The sequence below is a fragment of the Myotis brandtii genome, unplaced genomic scaffold (genome assembly GCF_000412655.1).
Source record: "Myotis brandtii unplaced genomic scaffold, ASM41265v1 scaffold343, whole genome shotgun sequence".
Classification (NCBI taxonomy): Eukaryota; Metazoa; Chordata; class Mammalia; order Chiroptera; family Vespertilionidae; genus Myotis; species Myotis brandtii.
The window spans coordinates 2,664,745-2,674,624 of record NW_005363209.1 but is presented as its reverse complement, the minus strand read 5'-3'; positions in this window follow the sequence as shown (position 1 = coordinate 2,674,624).

The following is a 9,880-nucleotide window of genomic DNA, read 5'->3' as shown; positions in this document are numbered from 1 at the left end:
GGGGCGGCGCCCCAACTCCCCAATCAGCCCTGCTCTGAGCCTGACCAGGGGCTGCACTTAGGGATTGGGCCTGCCCTCTGCCACCCGGGAGCAGGCCTAAGCCAGCAGGTCATTATCTCCCGAGGGGTCCCAGACTACGAGAGGGCACAGGCCGGGCTGAGGGACCCCCCCCCCAGTGCACAAATTTTTGTGCACCGGGCCTCTAGTTTTTAATAATTGGTGTGCTGATTATTTTCCACATGCTCCTCACCCAACCAGAAGTATTCTCTTCCATCCCCTTCTCTAATCTGTTTCCTGAAAGATTGACTACTATAGACTCTATCATATAGATACTTTGCCAGTTCAGTGCCCACTGAGCTCCAGAAAAACACTATTTTTCTTTTGCCTCTTGGTCCTTGGAGCATACTATCATTGCTAGCCTCTGATCTTCCACAATCCCTTTAACCCTAACCACACTTCTTTATGGAGTACCTTCATGAGAGTCACTTCATTTAAACCTTTGTAGTAAACTGCTCATCCAGACTGAGATGCATGTAAAGTTCTTATGTCAGAAAACTGTATGGTCTGCAGGATCTAAATGTGAAAATATATAAAAAACACAAGTAAATTTGCATCTCTCAGATGATTAGTGACTTTGAGCATGTTCTCATATGTCTCTTGGCTTTCTGTATGTCCACTTTTGAAAAGTGTCTATTTAAGTCCTTTGCCCATTTTTTGATTGGGTTGTTTGTCTTCCTTTTATTAAGCTGTATGAGTTCTCTATAAATTTTGGAGATTAGGCCCTTATCAGATATAACATTGGCAAATATGTTCTCCCATGCAGTGGGCTTTCTTGTTGTTTTTTTGATGGTTTCTTTTGCTGTGCAGAAGCTTTTTATTTTGATATAATCCCATTTGTTTATTTTCTCCTTAGTTTCCATTGCCCTAGGAGCTGTATCGGTAAAGATATTGTTAGGACATATGTCTGCTATTTTGTTGCCTATGGATTCTTCTAAGATTTTTATGGTTTCCCATCTTACATTTAAGTCTTTTATTCATTTTGAGTTTATTTTTGTGTATGGTGTAAGTTGGTGGTCCAGTTTCATATTTTTGCATGTATCTGTCCAATTTTCCCAGCACCATTTATTGAAGAGACTGTCTTGGCTCCATTGTATGCTCTAGCCTCCTTTGTCAAATAATATGAAGCATGCTCAAAGTCACTAATCATCCGAGACATGCAAATCAAAACAACAATGAGGTACCATCTCACACCTGTCAGAATGGCTATCATCAACAAATCAACAAATGACAAATGCTGGTGAGGATGCAGAGAAAAAGGAACCCTCCTGCACTGCCGGTGGGAATGCAGACTGGTGCAGCCATTGTGGAAAACAGTATGGAGTTTCCTCAAAAAATTAAAAATGGAACTCTCATTCGACCTAGTAATCCCACTTCTAGGAATATATCCCAAGAAATCAGAAAGGCCATATGCACCCCTATGTTCATAGCAGCACAATAGCTAAGATGTGGAAACAGCCGAAGTGCCCATCAGCAGATGAGTGGATTAGAAAACTGTGGTGCCCTAGCTGGTTTGGCTCAGTGGACAGAGTGATGGCCTATGAACTAAAGGGTCCCAGGTTCCATTCCAGCCAAGGGCACATGCCCAAGTTGTGGGCTAGATCCCCCCCAGTAGGGGGCATGCGGGAGGCAGCCAATCAATGATTCTTTCTCATCACTGATCTTTCTATCTCTCTATCTCTCTCCTTCTCTGAAATCAATAAAAATATTTTTTTAAAAAGAAAACTGTGGTACATCTCACAATGGAATACTGTGCTGCTATAAAAAAGAAAGAACTCTTACCATTCACAACAGCATGGATGGACATGGAGAGCATTATGCTAAGCGAAATAAGCCAGTCAGAGAAAGATAAATATCACATGATCTCACTTAGTGGAATATAATAATGAACAACATAAACTGATGAACATGAATAGATCCAGAGACAGAGAAGCATCGAACAGACCATCAAACTTCAGAGGGAAGGCAGGGGGGGATGTAAGAGATCAACCAAAGAACTTGTTTGCATGCATATAAGCATAACCAATGGACACAGGCACTAGGGGGGTGAGGGCATGTGCCAGGGGATGGGGGTAACTGGGGAGAGGTCAATGGGGGAAAAAGGAGACATATGTAATACTATATGTGATACCATATGTAATACTTTAAACAATAAAGAATTTAAAAAAAACAAGTAAAGAAACAGATCAACATGTGAAAAAAATTGCTTCTAAGAAGTATGAATAAGAAAGCTACTTTCATCTTTCTACTTTCTACAGTTTTTACAATGAACATGTGTGTCTTTTATGATAAAGTAACAACTCTAAAAATTAGACGAACAGATTTTAAATATACCCCTTCTTTTTAAGAGTGAATTAAGTTGCTTCTTTTGTGACCTTTAATTCATGTTCAATTGTTCAATGTTCTTTTATAGAAATATTCCTAGTCTCATTGTCCACACCAAAATAAATACCTTGCCAGAAATTGTTCTTACCCTTCACTTCTGGCAGAGGTCTTTTTATCCATGAAAGCAGAAGATGTGAAATCCAATTTTATCCCTGCTTTTTGGAGGACAGTATATGCCACTAAAGACACTTTCAATACGTATAATTAAGCAAACTTCTTTCTACTCTTCATTGTCTTTGTTTTAGAAAGCTCAGTTAATGTACTTCTGGCATCTTTTTGTTGTTGATAGTCCTGTGCTTCCCAGGAACATGGAACGATTTTTCTCATTGAAAATGTAGGAAGAATAACTAGTCATCCTCTACTCTCCTGTTTTCTCTGGAAGCTGGCCTCCTGCAGTGACCAGGTTAGGCTTCCTTTGCTCTTTTATGCAGGAAGTTCTGCAGGAGCCAACTCAGGTGAAGGGATGAAAGGACACTTGCCCCAAGCCCAGTGCTTTCTGTAAATCGATGGAGTCTTCCTAATTCTGGGATCCAGCTAGCACATTTGGCAACTAAAGCCACAGTCCGTCCCCTGGCCTCTAACAATGATGTAGGTGATATTTAGGCTCGCATATTTACTCTTTTGTTTAATTTCTCAAATCGTTTAGCAATTATGTGGAAAAGAGGGATGTTTTATGTTGGTGGCATCAACAGAAACTCCTGCAAGGCATGGCTCTTTTACAACCATAGGTATACATGTATAATTTTTATTTAACTATAAAGCATTCTGCATGGTTGAAGTTTTACTATATATTTTGATAATTTTGGATGCCAGAAGGCCTCACAATATTCTTAAACAGTCCAGGCTAATCTCCTAGAGAAGGCAGCAGATCAAACAACAAATAAAGCAGAGTGAAAATCATTTGGGAAGCTGGTAACTCCCACACATCAGGACTATGAATGCAGGTATTGAGCTTATGTATGTGTACCCTTCCCTCTTATCCTTTAAACCTGAGACTCCCAAAAAGTTTGGCAAAGTAAATATCTGGGAACTATATTAGTCTTCTTAAAACTTTATTTTTTATATGACTCAATAAGGCACCATTTAAGAGTTAGGCCACTCTAACCTAGTAGATATTTCTTCCACAAATCAAAATAGTAAATTACAGGCACTGTTGCCTTTTTAGTTTCCCATATCTTAAGCATTCATCATTCAAGAACTTTTGTAAGCATTTTAAAGGTATTTAAGTTTTCCACCAAGAAATGTATGACATTGAAAGTATAGTTTTAGGACTAATAATTTCAAAATAGTCTAGACAATGGATTGCCAGAGTCCAAACTGAATTGGGCATGTAGATTGTGGCTTTTAGAAGACAGAGGACACAGATTCCTTTTTTTTTTTTTTTTTTTTTGTAAATCAGCTAATATTGGACAGAATTTATTAAGTGAATAAATTGAACTGATATTCCCTATTCTGGCTCCAACCTAAGAGAAATTTTTCTCAGTGGGGACTATGAACAAACAAAATGGTGCTTGTAGAAAGCAATGAAATGGTCACATTTGCTGTTGCCTTTCAGTACAGCCTGAACATAGACAGGTCATGCACCTGAGCACTAGGACTAGAAGCAGAAGGAACAAAACGATGGTGGCTCACCTCAGGATGGTGAGAAAGAGTTACATGGTCCATGTTGAAACTGTATTCATGAATTCCTATTAAGTGAAGAATAATTTGCATGATCTTTGACAACCAGACATTTAATCTTCCTCAAAAAAGGTATGTTCCATATTCTAAATATTATTCTGATTATGCAATTTTGAGTGTTTTCATTCTTACTCTAGCAGTTTATTTCTATAGTAAGATTTCAAACATGAAGTGACAAATATGCTGATGAGCTTACATGACATAGAGAAATAGAGAAAAGAGTTTGAGGTGATAAAGAGGAGAAAGAGAAAGGGAGAGAGAGAGAGAAAGCCTCTGTATTAGGTAAAACTGAAATAATTAATAAAGATATAATAAAAGCATAATTTGCAACCCCCACCCCACCCCATTCTCTGATTCAGCAGCCTTAACACCTGGATGTCTAGTTTGTAATGCTCCTCTCCACAGGGGAAAGCACAGGAAGAATTACATATGACATGGCTTGTCTTTTTAGTAGTGATTTGTAAATTGTACAAAACTTGAATAAAAAAAATTTTTTGAGCATAATTTGCAAATATGAAAGAAATATATCTTAGATATAGTTCTAAATATACTTCTAAAATATTTTTATTGCTATGGATTAGGATATCACCATGTAGAATATTAACAAGTGATGAATTTTTCCATCCATGAGTGTGTTCATTTTTTATATGATTCATAACTCCAATATACAGAAGCTTGCCTTCTATGTCACTGAGGGGGAGATTTTAGATCAGCACTGTGCCTTTGTTCCTTGCAAACTGTCAGCAGATACTGAAGAAAATAATATATTGCTCTATGCTCTGCTTGCTTTTAGGTGCCAGGATACAAAATATAAGATTTCTTCTTGTTTTTAAACTGAAATTTTTCAGTGTGGGAGATCTAACAACATAAGAGTTCAGTGGCAAGAGAAACCATTGGTTATTAATTGATTGCAAGAAAACCAAAAAAGCAAAATGCAGCCATGGCAATAGGTTTCAGATATGTGGGCATCTACCAGATATCAACTAAAAGAAGAGCAGTACTTCTGTGCTCACCACCAACACAACTCTGTGACTTTCAGAAGTGAAACTGCCACTTGTCTACCCATTTGCTACACCAACCCAATCTCCAAAACACCTCTAGGTTGTAATCATTACTACTGTTTGGAGTTGTTCTGTCAAGTTTCTTGATTCTATAATGCTTTTCCACTTTGATCTCTCATCTGGGTTTATTTTTTCAAAATGCATTAGGTGTTAGTGTTAATAGTGGATGGAGATATGGTATATATTTAAGAGAGGTTCTGTGTAAGGTAAAAATTTAGAAAATGTACCAATTTCAAGATGAAATTATTGTTTCCTTGCCTCTCAATCCCAAACTCAAAGCTCACCAGCAGCAGCATTATTGCTCCACAAATAAGAGTCAACGGCAAAAACATAGTGAGTATGAATTGGTAAATAAAGAAGAAAAATCTAATAAACTCTGCCTTACTGAAACTGTCATCTTCTAAGAAAGTTATGTGAGTCAGAATATCCTGTGAAACTTATTAAAAAATACAGGGTTTTTTTAAATCTACCCCCAACAGAGATTCTGATTAAGAAAGTCTGTTGTAAAGGCCAGAAATCTAAATTTTGAACATGCTCCCCAGGTGATCCTTATGCCTGGCCTACACATTGAAATCATCCTTCCAGAAATTAGAGGGATCAATCTTTCTGTCCTAATTTAATCAACAGAGTAATTAATAGCAGGATTGATAGTGATGAAGACTCAGGAAATAAAGGCCCGAGTCACAATAACTCTCACAGTACCTGAGAGGAAAACACAAGGCCATAGCTAGAACTCTTCCTTAAACATTAGGTACTCAGACTTTCTAAAGAGAAAGAGAAAAAATAGATTGGATAATAGGAGCTAAAAAATACCACATTTTCTTTAGGTTGCTGTGCATTTAGGCCACCCAAGAAATATTTATACTACATCTTATTTTCAACTTTAGTAAAAAGGTAAAAACAGTATGAAGGTAGTATAGAGAGCAAATCCTATCTTATGTACCTACCCCCAAGATGTATCTGTATAAGTCTTCTCCAAAGATACAGCTTTAGTTGCTTAGTTACTGAGAATTCCAGTAAGTATGACAGTAAATTAAAGGCAATAGACCAAGAAAAAACTGTAAGTATGACAGTAACTGAGAACCAATAGACCAGGAAAAATGGAATGAAGTTGGAGTGTCATGTATTATGAAATAAATCTAAAGTGAACCAGGCCATTTCAGCAGGTAGATCCTAACTAAAATGAATATTGTTCATGTGTTAAAAACCCCTAGTGTGATCATCATTATGCTTGCTGATATGAGAAATCCAAAAGTACTTTCAGATTTGACCTTTGTTCCCAAGAATCTAATATTTAATTGGGTTAAAAGACATGAAAAAAAAGTATATGCAGATTTAAACCATGTTTTTCTATTGAATTGAAATATAATCAGCACTTACCATGTGTGAAGTTATATTATTTGCTAGAGAAGATTCAATTGTTTAAATATCTTGCAAACAAGCAGCCAAAAATGATATCTGTATAAATAATATAAGGGTAACCCAAGGAAGAAGAAAAATGGAATTTCAGAGAGTAGGTTAATATGGAAATAACCCCTGTCAGGTTTCCATACAGCATTTTAAAATTCTCTGCCTATTTCATTGTTCTTGGGGATTTGTATGATTAAAATGTGTGATTAAGTGTTAAATTAAATGCATTAATTTCTTTTTTCATCAGTGAAAGAGAAGAAACATTGCAGAAGTCACCATGGAGTGCTCCATTGAAATTTTGAGAACTGAGATTGGCTTAAATAGCTGAAAATCAGACAGGATTGCACTCAGGCAAAGAAAACATCAGCAAAGACATAGGGGTAAGACTAAATAGGGCATGGCAGTGGAACAAGGAGAAGGCAGCGTGACTTCAGCAGCTTCCAACAGTCATGTTAGATAGAGAGGATGTGATTAGACATGCAGTGCCTGGCAGGATGTAGATTTAATTATTCTATAAAAATAGCAAGTGTTTTTTTGTTTGTTTGTTTGTTTTTTAATAATGACCAAACAATGAATAATATTATTCTGTTAACCATACTTATTCAGTCAACAACTAGCCACTGGTAGTTAACATAGTTCAAACAAACTGTTTGCCTGTCAATCACACCTGGAGATAGGTAATTGGCCAGAATGGGCATGGCCACTGCAAGCACTTGAAATTTAACATACATATAAACTTCCAAACGAAGGAAGTTTGCTCTTTCTTGGATCCAGGGTGTTGGACCCCCTTGGAATTCCTGTTGCAGGGGCACAATCCCCTGTGCCCCACTTGGCTCTTGGCCATGTGGGGCTCCACACAGGGACTAATAGACTTTAATCTGGCCTGAATGCTGAACCACACCCGGCCACAACATGAAACAGAAACTCTGGACACTGGCCCTGTTTCTGTCTCTGCTGAACTCCCAGCTGCCCTCTTCCAGGACTGGCTTAGGAGAAATGGGATATTGCAACCCAAGAAATGTAATTCTGAACTCCCAGCTGCCCCTCTTCCAGGACTGGCTTAGGAGAAATGGAATATTGCAACCCAAGAAATGTAACTCCATGCCAATACATCTTCTACCACCTCTCATCCTCCCATCGGGGCTTCTGAAAATTTTTATTTCAGCTGTGCCCCAAAAACTCCCTGTTGCAGGGGCACAATCCCCTGTGCCCCACTTGGCTCTTGGCCATGTGGGGCTCCACACAGGGACTAATAGACTTTAATCTGGCCTGAATGCTGAACCACACCCGGCCACAACATGAAACAGAAACTCTGGACACTGGCCCTGTTTCTGTCTCTGCTGAACTCCCAGCTGCCCTCTTCCAGGACTGGCTTAGGAGAAATGGGATATTGCAACCCAAGAAATGTAATTCCATGCCAATACATCTTCTACCACCTCTCATCCTCCCATCGGGGCTTCTGAAAATTTTTATTTCAGCTGTGCCCCCAAAACTCCACAAACAATGGAGGGTTCCCCCTGGTGTACCTCTCTGGCAGCATTAGGAGACTATTATCTACACTAATAAAAGAGAAACATGCAAATGGTGTCACTCCGCTATACCCACCAGCCAATCAGATGAGTATGCAAATTAACCCAACAAAGATGGCTATTAATTTGCATATGCAGGCACTGAGCAAAGACTAGAGACAACGTAGAAGGAAGCCAAGCACTGCAGAAGGGAGCGAAGCTGTGGAGAAGCAAGCAGGGCGGCGGAGGCGGGAGCGAAGCCCACCCCGGCGAGTTTCGCTCCCTTCTCTGCTTCGTTCCAGCCACAGGAAGGCCTAGTCTTGCAGGAATCTTCCTGCAACGGGCCTCTAGTTCTATAAAATAAAAACCTAATATGCAAATTGTCCCTTCTGCTGGGAGTTTGACCACTTGCTATGATATGCACTGACCACCAGGGGGCAGTGCAGAACATGGCAAGTATTGGCCACGCAGAGCTGGCAGTGGGTGGCAGTGAAGCCACTTCAGGCCCTGAAGAGAGCAGGACTGGGGTGGGATGGTGGAGCAGGTGAGTGGGTGGTGTCAGGCCAAGGTGGGTGCGAGCCACTGGTTGCCGGGTGGGGGTTGATTGCCTCGCCGATCTGATCGTTCCACCATCACTGGGCTCCCAGGCGCTGATGGAGCTGGGCAGGAGCCTGATGCCCCACTGATCCAATCGCAGGGTGACTAGCAGCTACAAGGGGAGAGGAGAGGGGGTGGCTGCCACCCTGCTTCCTCAGCACCTGGGAGCCGGGAGGTGGCGGGCGATAGGCAGGGGCAATTGGGCGGCACAGGCGGTGACCAGTGGCAGCAGCGGGGGGTCAGGCGGCTGGGAGAAGAGAAGGAGTACCCAGCCGGCAGCTGGCAGCCACTAGGGACCCTAACAGTGCATGAATTTCGTGCACTGGACCTTTAGTTACATTAATAAAGCACAGAGTAATGTTAGCCTGAGATAGCTAGTGATGGCAGGGTGATGGTAAAAGCTCATACATATCAAGAACATATTAATGCTCTAGTCATTTGCTAAGGGCTTATGTGAACCACCTCACTTAATCCTCATAACTTCCCTATGTTATGGGCACTGTTATTATTCCCTATTGACAGATGAGGAAACTGAGCACAGAGACATGAAGGAGCATGCCCATGTTCCACAGATGTCAGGTGATGAAGGTGGATAAAGCATAGACAGTCTCCAGAAATTGTGCTTTTTGCCACTAGCTATAGAGTTAAAACCAGATACGAGTTTTCATGTCTAAATAAAAAATAGCTCAATTAACAAGTACAAGTATGTTTAAATACTATTTTTCACTTACAAACTTCACCAGCTAAAACTTTACCATCCCTTCCCTAAATCAGACTCACAGAAAGGTTTGGTGGTTTCCAAATTCTATAATAGAATTTTAAGGCAGAATATATCTATCTTCTCCAACCTCAAAACTTTACAGAAGAGAGAATAGAGACCAAGATTAAGAGAATTGTTCAAAGTAAAAAAGCTAGCTAGAAATCAAACTCAGATTAAAATCCATTACTTTTGTTTTCTGACCTACTATAGTAAGTACCCTGATTTTATCATACGGATCTTTTGTTACATTTTTCCTAGCAAATGTCTCCAACTGAATCATAAAGGGAGAGTAGTTTTTACTTATAAATTCCAGAAATACATATGATTGATTGCATACCTACTCACTTCAAAATCACAAGACTACATGTATTAACAATTAAGCCCATTTTTCATTTTAACAATGTTAACAAATGAATGTATCT